This window comes from Haliotis asinina, chromosome 1 (assembly GCF_037392515.1).
Source record: "Haliotis asinina isolate JCU_RB_2024 chromosome 1, JCU_Hal_asi_v2, whole genome shotgun sequence".
Lineage (NCBI taxonomy): Eukaryota > Metazoa > Mollusca > Gastropoda > Lepetellida > Haliotidae > Haliotis > Haliotis asinina.
The window spans coordinates 89,187,494-89,205,367 of NC_090280.1; the positions used below are offsets into that span (position 1 = coordinate 89,187,494).

At 41.5% G+C, this 17,874-nt stretch overlaps 1 protein-coding gene across 1 annotated transcript in view; it reads left to right on the forward strand.

The window, feature by feature from the left end:
- Positions 1–311: 311 nt before the first annotated feature.
- The window catches only part of LOC137284059 (equilibrative nucleobase transporter 1-like), a 69,623-nt gene continuing 52,060 nt past the window's right edge, over positions 312–17,874 (forward strand). Inside the window, exon 1 of the mRNA XM_067815719.1 lies at positions 312–397. The gene's annotated coding sequence lies outside the window, so the exon portion shown is untranslated. The remainder of the gene's footprint in view (positions 398–17,874) is intronic.

Here is a 17,874-nt window from a genome sequence, read left to right on the forward strand (position 1 = left end):
TATACGTTCTCTGAAGGCGCGTAATCAAATACCGAAAAGAAGTCACCACCAACATTCAATTCATAAACAATTATTCGGAACTCTGAAACTCCTCCAACGAAAACACAGCCTACTCAGACCCTTCCACGCACCTCGGGGTGAGATCTAAACCTGTAACAACAAGTACAATGGGACGAGGCTGTTATAACAGTATACCTGTAGAGAGACGGCCTCAGATAAGTCTCGGTCACACGTTCAACTCCCTCGCCTTCATATTCCGTGTGACGTTGATCAATACACACACTACTCGTGGTGGTCGTGAACGACTCAGCGGCATCGCAGCTCCTCCCGACCACAGAAAGGAGCCACGAGGAGCCGCCACAGCGTGTGGATTACTCAGTCTTGCACAACTCTATAGGTCAGATAATTTTTTTATGTTTTTAAATTTTTTTATGTCAGAATGCATTTACATGTTACTAATACTGTTTGTTTGTATTTTTATAGATCATGCAGTATATGCGTTTGTCTGAAATGTATTGATAACTTAGATGGGGTATATCAACCTGGAGCTCCTTTCACGATGCAGTGTTTACTAAGGTTAACTCCCATTCTTTAACATTGCATGATCACCTTCGTTCTTTGTGAAACGTGTTTCTCTTTTAATGAAACATCACATACATTGATAATCATTTATATCTTGTTATGTGTTATAACATACTGTCATGTTCATCACAATAGACGAATAGAATGCGCCATTGTCAGTTAAAAGGTTATAACAAAAGCAATATAGACAAGGACAAGTATAATTCTTTCACAACAAAAAAAAATGCTGTTGCTTTTTTTCAGCGAAGTCCTTGATAAAAAAAAATCATTACGGTTACATTGACATATTCTGTTGCAAGCTTGCCGTAAATTCGTTTTATTGAGGCGGATAATGCGGTTTTATGATGGGACGCAAATTACATTCATAGAAAAATTCTTCTGATTTCCTTTATTCATGACGTATAATGTAGCCGGTGCTTACATGAGACTCCCTGTGCATAGAGAAGACGTATTATACACTCTATACCTCTTACGTTTACTATCGATGATACGGCAATTAATAGTATATTTACACATTTAAGACGTTTATCGATATATATTGCAAATCACTGAACTTTTGAGCGTCAACCAACTCTGATATCAGATTAGGGCTTACACATAATTGTTGCTAAAACGTTGGAAAGCTCTAAATATTAAGCTTACGAACCTATCGGCCTTAGATAAAAATGGCATGCTGGTTAGCTCAGTAATTTTCAAATTAAGAAAAATTGCCTTTATGAAACTTCGAAGCGAGTCTTGGTATTCAATAAATCTGCAAGTGTATGCCCTACCGACGATGTCGCCATGGTGTAAATGTTGTGTTGGAGGATGCCGGTCATGCTGTAATCTGCTGCAAGGCATCTGGGTATAGTCTCGGGCAGGATGTGCCATTTCCGAGCTATACCTCGACCTAGGAGATAGGCTAGCATTAATGTCAAGTATAAAAACATATCAGCTTCACATTAACCAAACAGTCTGTCGGGCAAAGGTAAGAGTACACATATGCATCACTTAAGCTAAACGGACTCAAGGCATGACGTTACAAAGGGGATATATTCGGTTTATCAGTGTTGTGATTACACAATGCCATTTGTAAAGCGTGACATGCAACTCGTGCCATAAAGTGCAGTTCCAAATGTGGTATGTGTTGTGTTGCATCATAAATGTACATTGGACCTTGCGTTTCCAATAGCCGTCGAAACTCTGCAAACTTAATGTCCAAAACATACCAGTTATACGCCTATTTATCATTATCAGAGGTAGTCTAGTGGTTAAAGCATTCGATCGTCACGCCTAAGACCTGTGTTCGAATCTGCACAGGGATACAATGTGTGAAGTCCATTCGTGGTGTCCATACCGTGATGTTGCAGGAATATTGCTCAAAGCGGTGTAAAACTGAAACGAACCTACTCACTCATTATCAGATCGTTATATCTTGTTAGGGTCTGTTTTAACCACCACTAATATGGATGATTACCTTCTGGCCAGCTGTAGGTAAATTACAGTAAATTAGCACCTTGGGACCCTCGAACATCACAGTGACTAGTCAGTTAGCAGCTAATTAGCACTGACGTGATAGATGCACTATCTGGTCATAACCCTTCAAGAGTGCATTAGGTTCTAACTGAATCGTCACAGTGAACGCTTCAAACTGACTGCTTAAATGAGAACCTTTGACGTCAAGAACATTATACTTACACGTGACTAGGCGTGGCGACCGTGACTCTTGCAGCGTCTTCAATAACTACATCAACCACAGTACTAGCATTGTGACCGAAAAAGGAGCGAAAGGCTCATAACCCGCAGAATGATTTATAGAGTAAAATGTGCTCTAAAGTCTGCAACATGATGTTGGTTTAACTTAAATTACGAAGCTCTTGCATGTTGATTAATGTCTCCTACCTGACGAAACATCTTGTGTAATCTATGAAAAGGGGTGTTACAGGTATACAAGATAACGACAGCGAGAGAAGGTGTGTTTTTTCTATATTTGGGTAAAGAGCGTTGACTTCGAACCTTTTCAGTATATGCACTGGACATAGAGGTCGAAACCTTCAATATATTCACTAGGTAGGTTACTATAAGCACTGGGTACTGAGTGTGAACCCTTTATTATGTACACGGGTTACAGAGGTCGAACAATTTACTATATGCACTGGGCACAGAGGTCGAACCCTTCACGATATGCTCTAGGCACAGAGATTGACCTTTACTATATGAACTGGACACAGAGGTAGGACTTCCATTATATGCACTGGGTACAGAAGTCGAACCTTTCATTATAAGAATTACTTACAGATCTTACACGGCCATCAGTCTCAGGAAGGGCGAATGATTGTATTCTTTTAGTGAAATTCCAAACTTCAGTGTCCAAATCGCGTCACGATACAAGATGGATTGGCACTGCCAGGAAAGATAAACTCACGCAAATAATTGTGATAGACCTGGTCACACTGAGGTCAAGCGAAGACCGACTTTCCGCCATCACAGAGACTCATCAGATTACTTTAGGAGGAAATGGGTTAATCTCAAAATGTTCATGTTTCACAGAAATTCTGCAAAACAAGTCACAATGCGTATGATCAATATAACGTTTGACTGTCCATTGTGCTCCTTGGAACAGGTTCAGTAAATAGTCAGTATACTTGCTGTTAGATGGTTTTCATCTCTTCAGACAATCATCTTCACCTCTGTATCCAGCAATATTCCATCAGCTCCAGGCAACATTTCAATACTCTTCATATACAGTCGGGCGTGCTTTTTCTGAAACCTTCTGAACACACTGGGCGGAGAGGCCCAACTCTTCACTAAATGCATTGGACACTCTTCAGAAACAAAGAGGGCGGTGGGGTAGCCTAGTGGTGAAACCGTTCGCTCGTCTCCTGGAAGACCCGGGTTCGATTCACTATATAGGTGTGAAGGCCGTATCCGACATCCCCAGTTGTGATATTGCTGGAAGATTGCTAAACGTACTCACTCACTCATGCTCTTCCTGATGCGGACCCGTGTAGATCCGCGTTAGAATTTACCTTCACTAACCCATGCTTGTCGTAAGAAGTGATGACGATCACGTCACTCTGAGCATCCATTTCTTGGGGCGTCAGATGTCTGACGCGTTTTATCGACGTGTCTCATTAGTCTGAAGATACTGGCACAACCCGAACGTTCAGACAATGTTTCTGATCGATGCCACAGATGAAGATCCGGGTTAGAATTAATCTTCGGTAACCCATTCTTGCCGGAAGAGGCGAGTAACGGGTGGTCAGGCTCGATGACTTGGTTGACACATGTCACCGATTCCGCACTGCGTAGATCGCTGCCCATGCTGTTGGTCACTGTATGGTCCAGACTCGTATATTTACAGACCACCGCCAATAGCTGGAGCATTGCTCAGTGAAGTTTTAAACCAAAAATAACAAAAAAACCAAAAAAAAACAACAACAAAACAAACAAAAAAAAAAAAAAAAAACAACCCCAAAGAAACAAACAAAAAACAAAACAAAACAAAACAACAACAACAACAAAAAAACCAAAAAAACCAAAAAAAAACCCCAAACCCCTAACATAACAAAGCAAACGAAAACAAAAACAAAAAAACCCCCAAAAAACACCGATGACACCCACATACACGCTATCTTTTAGGTTAAACAACATTAATTCATATCGGCAAGTTGTAACCCAAGTCACGCATGTTCTCGTAAAATCTCCCGTGAACTGATTTATGTTTGATCCAGATCATCGCGAGACCACAGAGATAGTGAGAACTGACTGTGGTCAAATAGCAATACATTTGAGACTCTGACATCCCACGAGATGTAGACTGGCGTTACAGCGCAACACGGGAGATGTAATTACGCAAATCTGTTGTACATAACATCCTGGTCACGATATTCATAGGGCGTGTTTATATCGAGATCAAAAGATTTAGACCCCCAGCCAAGTGATTAATCGTGCGATTGGCTTGTGTCCGATAAACAACAGATGAACCGCATTCAATAAATTCTGCAAATTGAATATAATTTCGAAGGAAATGTGTTATTTTCTATCGACAGTCAGAGAGATTATCTCAGAGTTGTTGTTGATCGAGACACACAGTCAGTATCACCTCGTTATAAGACGTACTGCAATGGTATCACTATCGCGACAGGATATAGCGAGGATGTTTGTTTAACATGACACTCATGAATATTCCGGTTATATGGTGGCGGTCTGTAAATACTCTAGTCTGGACCAGACAAACCAGTGGCCAACAGCGTGAGCATCGATCTACGGAACTGTTTCACGTGTCAGCAAGGCAGAGAGTCTATCCACCCGATCCTTTCGTGTACATCTCTCAAATTCAAACAAATATCTCCAGAATGACCAACAATTGCTGTTACATCTAAGTTATTCGATACTTTTTATTAAGATGTTTTAATGTATTAAAATATATAAAGATGAGCTATAGTCATGAACTGGTGTTTATAGCCATCCTGTTATTCCAACAACGGCCCAGTCTCATAAGAACGATGGTGTTACTGAATACCACTGATATATCGAGGCCTGATATAAATATAGTGGCCCAGTGGCTTTGTCAAACCCGGTTCTTTTATGGTAGCCGACATGTGAATGGCGAACTTCGGATATGTCGAATTCGGGACTTCAATGTATAGGGTTACATTAATTTCATCAAGATAGAATGGCCCACATTTTGGTCTTAAGCGACAACCAGTTGGAAGGGTTGTTCAAGCTCGCAGGTTAAAGGCCTGGGCTCCGTTTCACAAAACTCTCGTAAGCCTAAGGTATCGTAACTTTTCTCGTAGCATTTGTACCTGGCATACTGTAACATAGGAGGTGCAAAGGCAACGAGAAAAGTTATGAGACCTTAGGCTTACGAGAGTTTGTGAAACGGGGCCTGGTCTCTTTCCGTGACGATATGCGTCCATAATCATAATATCGATCACTGTATTGTCTGGTCTAGAAAGAGTGGGTGAGCGTTTTACGCCACACTCAGCATTATTCCAGCTATATGGCGACTGTCTGGAAATAATCGAGTGTTGACCAGGCAATCCAGTGATCAACAGCATGAGCACCGGTGTCTAGAAAGAACTATAAAAACTGAATGCTATAATTTGATATATATGTAGAGTTGTACTTACTTTATTAAGTAAGTACAAGATCAGTCAATAGAGTATTGCCAGAAGAATCTACGGCGGCCAGGGTCATATCTGTGTCACGCTAACGTGATAACCATTACGAGGGCACTTCGGTTATATTTTACCATATAACAGACTATGTGTTTCCTTAGAATAATTTCAATTTTGGCTGCACCATATTTACTGAAATAATATGGTCGTGGATGAGTTTGACTTTACGCCACCTTTAGCAATATTCCAGCAATATCACGGCGGGAGACACCACACATGGGCTTCACACAAGACACCCACGTTAGAAATAAAGCTTTAACCAATAGCCACCGGCCTTGCCTAGAAATAGGAAGAAATTTGTGTTTTGCATGTCAGTTGATAAAGAAGAATACAGCTGCAGGAATGTTATTCTTATCCTAGTCAACAGCTGCTAATTTTGAAAATGCAGGAAAAAAAACCAATAAAAATATGGCTGATGCCGTTGAACTCTTTTAATTCGAGAAATGGTATTGTGATTGTTTCCAAAGATCGACGTGGAATTCATCTTTACATTCTTTTTCTGCCACCCGAGGGTTACTTGTGTTACGATCGTTAAAATAGGCACATAATGAACTTGGAGGACTCTATTCACCTTGTTCCAGGGAGTCGTTGCTAATCTTTCACGATGTCCGTGTCAATATGCACAGTGTTGTAGGAAGTCTTTGATGATGCCGCACAATGTCCGTTTCAAGATATTCTTGATCTAGTGTGTCATTATTACTCGTTCTCATCACGATATGGCTGCAATATTGCCGATGTGACGATAAATATTAACTCACTCACTCAGGTTTGCTGATTTGGTTGACAGATGTCATCGTATCCCAATTGTGGAGATCGATGCTCGTGATATCGATGGCAGGATTGTGTGGCCCACACTCGATAATTTACATATTTTACTTAAATATTATGAACGCTGCTTTAAATAACAAACAAATAAACAAACATCCTCTGAGATGATACACCCTGGTATACAGCCTCATCAGAAACATGCCTGTTCCAGAGTCGAAAATAGCAATCTAACATTCATTTGAAAATATTACAAAAAAAACAATTAAAACACATTAAATCCATCAATCATTCACGACCAGTTTTGTGTTCCGTTGAAAATCGAGTTATACATCAGTCGCACACTTTGTTTGATAAAGACTGTCAATTTCTAGTTCGAGCTCGTTAATGACGTCGACGTCTTCAATAGGCAGTATGTGGCAATGTGGAGCTGCCAGCTAAGGCATGTCAGGGTAACCATTTGATGGGGGTATTTTCGTTGTTCTTGTGTTGTGACAATAAACTCCCAAGTTAACCAAGTTAGCTCAGATGTGGCATGTATGATGTGAGCAGGGATGAAGCTGAGATGTCCGTATGTGTGAGCAGAGCGGAGTTCCAAAGATGAAACGCAGGTGAAAGTTTTTAGTTTTCAGTTATATTAACTGTCATGTATGCAAGTAATCTTTTCCCGATTCCACAAAGCCAAACGTATGGAATACTAGAAGGGCACAAACACAAGGACAAAGTGAAAAATTGACGTAAGTGTGATAATGCGACAACCTAACATTTCGGCCATGTGTCGCGTTGTCGAGCTCAAAACAAAAACATTGATGACATAGCAGTCTCGTTTCCTGCTGACTGGGTTCCGCCTCATTGTGAAACTTAGAACAATAACCAGTCCAGAATTTTGAGACTCATTCATCTGGATAGATAAGCATTCACCCGTATTATTTGAAACATCTAATGGCATGTATATTGCAACACTACGTTCCTTCTAATCCTTGCAAACATGTCCTACAGCGTGCTGTGGCCTACTGCGTGCTATGTCGGTCAGCGTGCTCTGACGAAACTCTTGAAGTCGTTAAACCGAGGAAAAGTTTGTACTGTACAAGAATACACCAAGTCTTATTAAGCGCAAAGAACGCAAACACGTGTAACCAGTGAGCCAGAAGAATTGTGAATCACCGTATGGCGTCTTCAAACAGGGGCAGTCTGTGACGTGTAAGTTACGACGTGTTACTTAAATCTCGGGATAAAATATAGAAATACGATAAATTTAAACTTTAGAAACAGCATTAATTTGTAAATACCACTTTCTGGTAAAACGGGGAATTAGAATTTAGTGTAAACATTGTTAGTAGAGTCGGAGTTCGGATCGGCTTAAAAGTAGGTCAATGTCGGAATTTGGTTTGACTCGACTCATGTTTGGTTTGACTAATGTTTGGTTTGACTCGACTCATGTTTCGTTTGACTAATGTTTGGTTTGACGCATCCTCGATTGGGCGACAATACGACAATTGTAACCTTGCAAATAGTCGCATTGGCTCTCATTGGGTAAATAAAACCCCAACATTACTCAAAGCGCGACAGTTTGATTGCTGGATCAAATGTCGACTTGTCGCACTTTTGTTAATTCTGTCACTTTTTGCTTGTTTTTGTGAGGGCGACAATGTCCCTGCCAAGATTCCATAGAAATCTCCAGCGCCCTAACTCACCAGCCGCTTGTCTGAAGCCCAGTCAAATATACGACATCACACACTTAACCGTGACACTCGGCGTCAAGCCAAACTAACTCATTCTTTTCAGATAGCGCCAAAAAACGTCACATGACGTCAGACGTCTCATTTGCTCCCTTCCTCACTCTCCTGTCTGAAACCTGACACTGTCACTCGACATCACATCCATCTCATACCTTCTCACTCTCCTTGTCGCCAGATATCCGTGAAGGTCCGGTTTAGAGCTTATTTTCATTAACGCATGCTTGTCGTAAAAGCACTGACGGGAACGTGACTTGGTTGACCCATGTCATCGAACCCCAGTTGCGTTGCTCGATGCTCATGGTGTTGATATCTGGTCCAGACTCGATTATTTTTTATTTTTTTTTATTATTTTTTTTTATTATTATATTTATTTACCGACCGCCGTCACATAGCTGGAATATTACCGAGTGCGCGTAGAACTAAACTCACTCACTGACTACATCACGGCTGCCACTGCGTGCTACACAATCCGCTACAGCACTGTATTTACATTTGTTTTAATGAGACCCTGAAACAGGGTCGCTTCTGATGAAACTTGACTATCTTCATCCCCGGTGTTCTTAGATAATGTTCAGCTTGCGCATTGTCTCAGCTGTTTAATCAATGCCTATGGTTTCATTTTGCCTCCAAGATGGCCATTCCAAGTTTTTGCATTCCCCCAGGGTTTAATCCCGGTCCCTGTTCAAGAGGTGTCCAGGACAATCGCCAGCACGAGGGTTGTGTTTAGTATACAATGGCTCAGTGTTAATGTCTCCAGTGCACTGCTCTTTTTTCAAAACAGTTTTCTCGCAATCAGACAAACGTTGGCCTTTTTTCAAAGCGAAATCTTGTGGGTCCTTTTGTGATGACATGATGCCCAGTGGGTGTATTTGGCAGAAAAGGCAACAATCAAAGATTAATATCGGTGCTACAGTAAAGGATATTTGTATCTGCAACGTGTTTGCCGTCAAATCGTCTGGCTTCGTGGGTCAGCTGTCGTAAACAGTTAACAGTCTAACATTCTATCTCACACTGGGGGTTATTAACAATCTCATGTCACTTAAAACATGCCATCAGTTCCAACGAAATGTCACGTTGACCTATTGGGGATACTATCTCGGTGGATCCCATACAAGCTTTGGTTTTGCGGTGAAGTTGTTGTTTAACGCGGCGGTCTGCATAATCAAGTTTGAACCAGACAGTCCAGAGATCAACATCATGAGCATCAATCTGTGCAACTGGAGGTCGATGACACGTGTAAACCAAGTCAACGAGCCTGACCATCTGATGCCATATTATATGATAGTGATCTGTAGATAAAACATGTCGGATGCTGTTTTAAAACAAAAATGTACTGCCTCGATGTTCAGAAAAGTAAGGAAAGACGTTGGAGAATAATGATGTTCCGACTGCAAAACTTGGTAACCCTGAACAAGCGCAAGTTCATTCGTAAATTCCGTAAGAATACACGTGTCAGTGCACTACACATGCTGGGTATCGCCAGAGTATGCGTTCTTATGAACCTCTTCTACATCTCTGGAGATTTATCAGAACGTATGCCCTGAAGATGTCGAGGATGTGTACTACGTCCCTGAAGATGTCGAGGATGTGTACTACGTCCCTGAAGATGTCGAGGATGTGTACTACGTCACGGTGATCCGGTTTCGACTCTTCTTATGGGTACAATGTGTGAAGCCCATTTCTGGTGTCCCCGCCGTGATATGGAACATTGCTAAGACCGGCTCAAACCCCATACTGACTGACTGACTCACTGACTCAGGCACACGTCGTGTCCTTGACATAAGCTGCTTCCCACCTCTCTTTGCGCGTGGTATGATGGGCTATGACAGACCAGGTCCCACTTAGTAATTGATGGTTATGTCATAGGTCAACAATGTTGCACATGTGTCATGTTACCCTTATTACGAGAAGAATGTTTATAAGACAGAGCACGTAAGTGCTGCTTACGATTTTATATATAATGCCAGTTTGCGCAGTACTACTACGTTTTTGCATATTTCCTGACGCAATATATTTTACTGTCGATATGATTTGCTCTGGGACTAGACAGGAGACTGGTCTGAATTGGCACCGTTTACGTCATAACCCAAGGGAGGTAACTCGGGTGTGTTTATCTCGGAAGACAAAGGCTTCACAAAGACATAAAATTTCAACACTTTGTACATAAAAGTGAGAAAAATGAGTGTTTGCTTTCTAATATTTTATTACCTAGTTCTGAAATTTCGTTTTTCTTCTGAGAAAACCGTGAGGTTTAGTCCATCACAGATTGTTTTCGACGTACCCCGTGAAACCAGGGTATGAAAATATCAATCACAGTTCATACTGTCAACATATTGGGTACCATTGCCAGTGCAGAAAAGTTTGATTGTCGGTGTGGACGATTCCCTTTACGACCGTAATGACTTTCTGATTCTCTGTCAAATGTCCTTGGTGTATTAAAACTTGTGACGTATGACGTTATTTAGGCAGAATATCAAAATTCCTCATTATTTCCCCTGGCCAATGGAATGAGGCTTGAAATAGGCTCCGATAATTGAGGCTTGATGACCTTCGCACTACTGAACGATTGCTCCCTACGGGTACCTATAGCGGCAGGTTTAATCACACGCAGTCGGTGAGAAAGCCAGAATTATTAATGTTTCTTTGAACATAAGCTTACTGTGGAGAAGGGGGAAATATATGTGGGTTGTGGTTTAGTGGAATTACTTTGTTCTACCTCTCGGCGTTTTCTTAAAACGAGTCTTGCTTCTCTGGCAAGGGGCAAATTGGGTATGGATGAATCAGTGCGACTGTTCCCATGATAAAGAACAGTAGCACTTGGGAACACCATTATAACGCTATATTAGACAGACGGAATAGTGAGGCGGCGCATGAAACAACAATCTGTACTCAATGCTGCGGGCGAAAATTTTCACCAATCTGCAGAGACTTTTCATTGTTTTCAGACTGATATTTGTCGTGTCTCGCAGAAACACTACTGATGATCCCATTCGAAAATAGATCGATAAGAAGCTTAGACAGCGTGATTTAAGACGGTTGGACGGACATTTTTTGTATAACGTGACTCATGACTACAACGTCCTAGTTTGATTCTGTGAACTGTATTATTTATATTAATTTGTCTGCTCGCCTTAGTCTTCTCTGTGTCAGTATAATGTGTCGGAGTAGGATATTCATGATAATATTCCAGTCACCTAGCTTTGCGATATCGGAATAAATTCAAACCTAACCCTTCCCTCTACCCCTACCTCTCATTCACCTTAATCCGCTTACAATACCAAAGCGTTTGTCAGTTACGTGCTTTGTTATTTTGTAAATTATGTTGCAGGAATTGTGCAGAAGAATTAAGATTTGTCATATTCTTTCATTACCTTTCTAAACATTTCAAAGCTATTTATGTCATTCCAAGTAATGCAAAATGTTCCAGAATTCTGAAACATTTAAATTTATCAAAAATTCATAAAACTACCTTTGCATCCATGTAACTTTATATTAGAGAGAAATGTCTTTAAGTGTTCACACTATGTAACTATCACAGTGCGACTTGTTGAAACCTAGATATGTGAAGCGACAAAACATGCAAGTAACCAAATATATGACATAGGCTTTTGACTATCAGATGCTGACGATAGCTGAGTGAATCTCTCTCTCTCTCACAGACACACACACACACAAAGAGCGAGAGAGAGACAGAGAGAGAGAGAAGGAGAAGGAAATGATATAATGAACGCAACAAACCCACGGGAACATATGATTCAAGTCAAAATAGGAAGTGTCTAGCACTGAATATTTGATGCAGTCCACACGTAGAAGTAACTTTGAAAAACCATATTCGAGATTTTACAATAACCAGCTACCTTTATGAAATTTTATGCCCGACACTAAATGTATTTCAGTTTTAAAAAATCGTAAATCGGAAATAGTCAAAATAGTTTTAAAGTGCCACTCAAACAAACTGCCATTGATCTTCAAACGTTTCCGAAACCACAAAAAAAGGTATACATGGTTCAAATGACGCCCTTCAAAAAGTTTTTCCGGGGGCCATCTTTGACCAGCATCATAGTATGCACCAGGGTATATCTACAAAAGTTAATCAGGCTACCCGTAAGGATTCTCAATTGCCTCGATCAAATATGAAGGACGCGGTTTTCTATTCTCGCAACTTCAACAGAACCGTCAATTGGCAGCGGTGTAGGCTTCCCGGGGCTTTGTTACTGAGGCTAGGCTTGTCCACATCGGGCCTTGGTGAAGACGGATGTGGATCTAGACTCTTCATTGCAAAGGTTTCAGCAATTAGGTCGAACGCTGCCGTTCTGTTAGAAACCCTCTACAATTGACAGTGTCATGAATTAGTTTGACAGTTGTTTCCTGGCTGTGTTTATGATTAAACTCCTTCTGTAAAGGCTCCTTCTGAAGGCCACGTAGCATCCTTGCCCGAAGCGAATGTGATTGTTAACATAAATATTAATAAATATTCATGTTATCACGAATCCAGGTGAGTCAAAAGTCGCGTGCATGTTCGTGGGTCGTATATTAAAGCCTGAGATAAATACAGATTCTTTTGGGTTTTGATGAAATCAATCTTTCACGAACATCACCGTATACGATGTTATTCATATATGACATGCTGTTATTCATATATGTCATCGCATCCCAATTGTCTGGATCGGTGCTCATGATGTTGATCACTGGAGACGTGATTATTTACAGACATCCGCAATATAGCTGGAATATTGCTAAGTGTAAATAACAACTACAGCAGCAACAACAACAACAGCAACAATATAGGATATGGTGTCGTGCGGACCAGCTTTTATGTCCTTTGAGTGGATTTTCTGTTTATGGGTTCGAGTACCAAATATGTGTCATTGGTTGACTGTGTTTAACCTCACCTTGATACCTTGATTGCAATTCTGATGAGATCGGGCCCGATGAAAGGAATATTAGAGATCTCATCATGATCTCATGCCCCCCCCCCCCCCTACCCAAGACGTCGTGGTGAGTGCGCCTTTCTTATATTTGATGGATCGTTGGTTTTGAGTGTTTCTGGGTGGACGGAGGTAAGATCTTGAGCGATTTTGTGTTGGTTCGTTACAGCAATAATGAGTGACTGAGTGAGTGAGTCTGGTGAAGGAGTCTAATTTTGGATTTGGATTCGGATCACCTTGAGTACATGACTTGTGTAAGTGGTTTCAGTGAATGGGTGATTGAGCGACTTGCGTTGGTGGGTGAGGTGATGAGTGGGTGGGTCGATGATTGAGTTGATGAGTGATTGTTGAGAGGGTGGGTATGCTGAGTTGGTCGTTAAAGTGGCCCGTGTTTTGTGTTGGTGGGTGGGTGTGTTAAGTTGGCAGTGACGTTGTTGAGTTGCTCGTTGAATTGGTTCGTGTCATGTGTGAGGTTGCTGAGTAAGTTTGTTGGACTTGTCAGTGAATCGGTGCTTGATATAGCACGAGTTTTGACGAAGACTGCGATGCTAGTTGTCGAAAGTTTCCCGAACCAAAAATGTTAATTGCACGGACAAACCATCAACTTTACAGCACCTAGTCAATAAACGGCGACACCAGTTTTATGTTTGTTATAAAGAGCAACGTCCTCCATGATACCGTTGTTTGATTTACGACATCATCGTTGTTTGATTTACGACATCTGTGCACGATGCGCGAAGTCATACTTCCATAAACAGACCATCGCCGGAACTGATTTCCCTCCAGCCTATCCCTTGAACGGCTTCATGCTGGTGATATATAGTACAGTATTGTATAAAGTGCTGGTAGTTCTACCTCAGGTAGAGTAACGGCGAGGAGAACGGCTGACAGTTTCTCAGAACCTACGGTAAGACCATGTACGATATTTTTCAAAACTGGACCGTAATTTTCGAAAAGTTCGTAGCCCCACGAACTTCTTAAGGCCATTCTTAAGACATTAGCTACGATCGAAGTTAAGAATTCTTATGGCTACGAACGTTTCGAGAATAATGGTCCTGGTTATTTGTGCCACTGGCACATCCCGGAGAATTCCAACGGTGTTTTTAACATGGACTGTGGAAGTGAGTGAGTGAGTGAGTGAGTGAGTGAGTGAGTGAGTGAGTGAGTGAGTGAGATTTTAGCAATTTCCATCAATATCACGGCGGTGTGTTGTTATGAAAACCTATGTGAACAACTGCCTAAGACATGTTTTAGGAACATGATTGCGTATGTGATAACTGTTGCACACCGCTCTCGCCAATATTCCAGCTATATATATAAATATATATATGGTATATAAATATTCGAGTTTGGACCAGACAATCACGTGATGGGCATCATGAACGCTATATCTGCCCCTTACATTTAGGGAACCTAGGTAGACTGGTTCATCGTGAAGGCAGCGTCCAGTCGAAACGTTAATTTCTGAATAGTTCCGATATTGACAAGCGCTTCCATAATCAAAGGAACATTACGTTTTATCTTACCTCACACATAAATGTCGCTGTCTGATTGGCTGAGCGCTCTTCTATTATTTTCAGTGTACCCCCGTGTACAGGCGAGGTGCATTGCAGTACACCCGCACGTTTTTTAAACTGAACTAGTGAAATGTGATCACACGATCATGTCATCGAGTGATCTGAGATTACTCAAGTCACGTGAGCTATTTCATCCATGACATACTAGCAGTTTATAGTCAAACCCAGGCAGGAATGGTGGGGTGGGGTGGGGACGTTGCAGGTGTGCCCCGTTTATAAACCATTCAAGCCCTCGTGAGAACGGGAGAATGTGAACTGTACAACCCGCTTTCTGAACTGTGCACCACCCCACCTACTCCTCTCTCAAAAAGCTGTATCTACCCCCGCCATTTTTTTGTTTAATTGGATTTAAACATTATTAATGCGACACATTTCGATAGTAAACTCAATACTATTCACTTTTTTCATGTTTTTTGTTCAGGCATAAAGATAACAATTAGTTATAAAAAGTCAAGAGTACACATACTAGTATCAATAATTATTGCTATTGTTATATTTACTGCCATTCTAAGACCAGCACTTAATATAATGTCCTGGGACGCTCCTTTTGCTGTCAGGGTTTACATCAAAGCTGAGTGAAGTGATACATGAGAATCGCAAACACGGTGGACACGAGAAGAAGGGAAGAGCTCGAAGAGCGAGTGAGTTAAAATGTACGGCAATATGGCACATCTGTGAGCAATGGTGCCAGTGTATGTTGACGTCACATAAGGGTTTGATTCTTTGTTGCTTCTTTTGGGCATTATGTCACCATACGACGATAATCGAATCTGGGTCAGATAAACCAGTGGTCGATATGTGAGCATCGCTATCGGGGTATAATGATACCCCGTTACCGACCCTGATCACCACCTCCATCTGGTCGCCCCTTACGACATGCTCAGATGGCTGAAGACCTCTTCTAAGACGGGTCACTCTAGGGTCCATTAGGGGAACGGGTCCATTGGGAGAGCAGGTGGATCAGTCTTCAGCGCGGACCATCCTAAGCCGATACGGCATGATGTAACTGAAATAACTGCATACTGTTAAACACAGCGTTAACCCCATCTAACCCTCTTGACCCGTGAGGGTACCGGGGTGGAAATGGCCTTCAGCAACTCATGCTTGCTACAAAAGGCGACTATGCTTGTCGTAAGAGGCGACTAACGGGATCGATTCGTCAGACTCGCTGACTTGGTTGACACATGTCATCGGTTCCTAACTGCGCAGATCGATGCTCATGTTGTTGATCACTGGATTGTCTGGTCCAGACTCGATTATTTGCAGACCACCGCCATATATCTGGAATATTGCTGAGTGCGGCGTAAAACTAAACTCACTCAGTCACTCTAATCCACCCACTTACTCACTCGTGGAGATCCGGGTTAGAATTGGTCTTCTGCAACCAATGATTGTCGCCAGAAGCGACTAACGGGATCAGGTCGTCAGGGTCGCTGACACGGTGCCACCATGTCCTAATCATTTAGATCGATAGTCGTGATGTTGATCATTGGATTGTCTGGTCCAGAGACGATTATTTACAGACCTCCGCCATAAAGCAGGTACGAAACAGACACTCACTCATAGGTTCATGATATTGAACGCGTCAGTAACGTTGTCGAGGCGATGGTAGCAGTTTAATAGATGTAGTTATATCTAGTCTCGTATAGTGATATCTAGTCTCGTATCAAATACAAGTCCTCAAGGTTCAGATCATCATGAAGCAAAAATACGTATTTTCGCAGGGTGACCTTTTCCTCCATTCATTTTGAAAATATCAGAGCAGCGGTATTTTAAAACACATGCTGCAAACATCGACCACAAGTAACAAAACATTTTATCCCAGCTCAGGTCTTTTTGTCTTCACGTAATTTCTGTCCTATTAAAATGTTATTTACTGTAAGCTTAACATCACCTTCAGCATTGCACATCTTGGGGTTGTTTTAGACGCACATAAAAGAGTCGCTAGAGGTGGCAAGGAGCTAATTGCAGGATCAAGCTGTGGAAGTAGACTCAGTATCCTTCATCTAACACGGATCTGGCAACAATTTTAAACCCATCAGCAGCGCAAATCTGTAGCTGTTATGGTGGTATTAATTGGCCCAGTAGCCAGGGTGTTCGCTATTTATACACGTGACGTAGTTCGATGAATAGCCACTACGTAGAAGCATTAACCGGGGCAACGAGCCACGTTCTACCAGGGTCCAGCACATGTCACACAGAACGTACAGCAAACTGCAGTTTTATACCAACTGAAATTGTCTAATACGTTTAGTTCGTTATAACAGACGATTGCTGTGCCCATTTCGATTGAAATATATTGCAAATTGACTGGACATTAAAACAGCAGTTCTTGATGTCTGTTATTTTGTTCTAAACCTGTTCACTTTAACTGTATTCTACTGTTTTCTCCGCCTTTCCATCTCTCCAGGGTAAATAGTATATATCTTATAGAAATGGGATCGTGTAGCGAAGTTGTCAAATATATGAAATGAAATTAAGCCATTTAAGGGCATATTTGACTAAATACAGAATGGATTGTTTCTTGGTTTTGACGTATCTTAGTTTCGAGTATTGATAGATTATTGAAAACATCACCATTCCAAAGATTCAAATTTATGGACAAGAGATATATGGTGGTAGTTCGAATCTCAGCCTGTCCCTGTCATGTTCCTGGGTTGTCAGTATCGTTTACTTTGGTTTCTGGGGGCAGTAGGGTAGCCTAGTTGTTGAAACGCCCGCTCGGCACGCCCAAGACACAGGTTCCATTCCCCACATAGGTACAACGTATTAAGCCCATTTCCGATGTCCCCTGGAATATTGGCAAAATCGGTGTTAAACCAAACTCACTCACAACTGGGCTTCTCCAAATTCGCAATCTTATGGGTCTTGCATTTTACCGAGTTTTCCTCCCACTTTAAATAGACACGCTGTAGCATAGCTGGATTTCTGTTCAGGTGGTGTAACACCCACTCCACTTACCATCTTCTGTCATTGTTGTCCATTCATTTACCTTTCGCCGTTTTCTCAGGGCTGGAAGAGGCAGGGCCAGAAACATGAGACATCAGGTTATGTCAAGGTATATTTGAAAAAAAGTACTTTTGATTAATGAGTTCTAAACATAAACGCAAAAAGACAA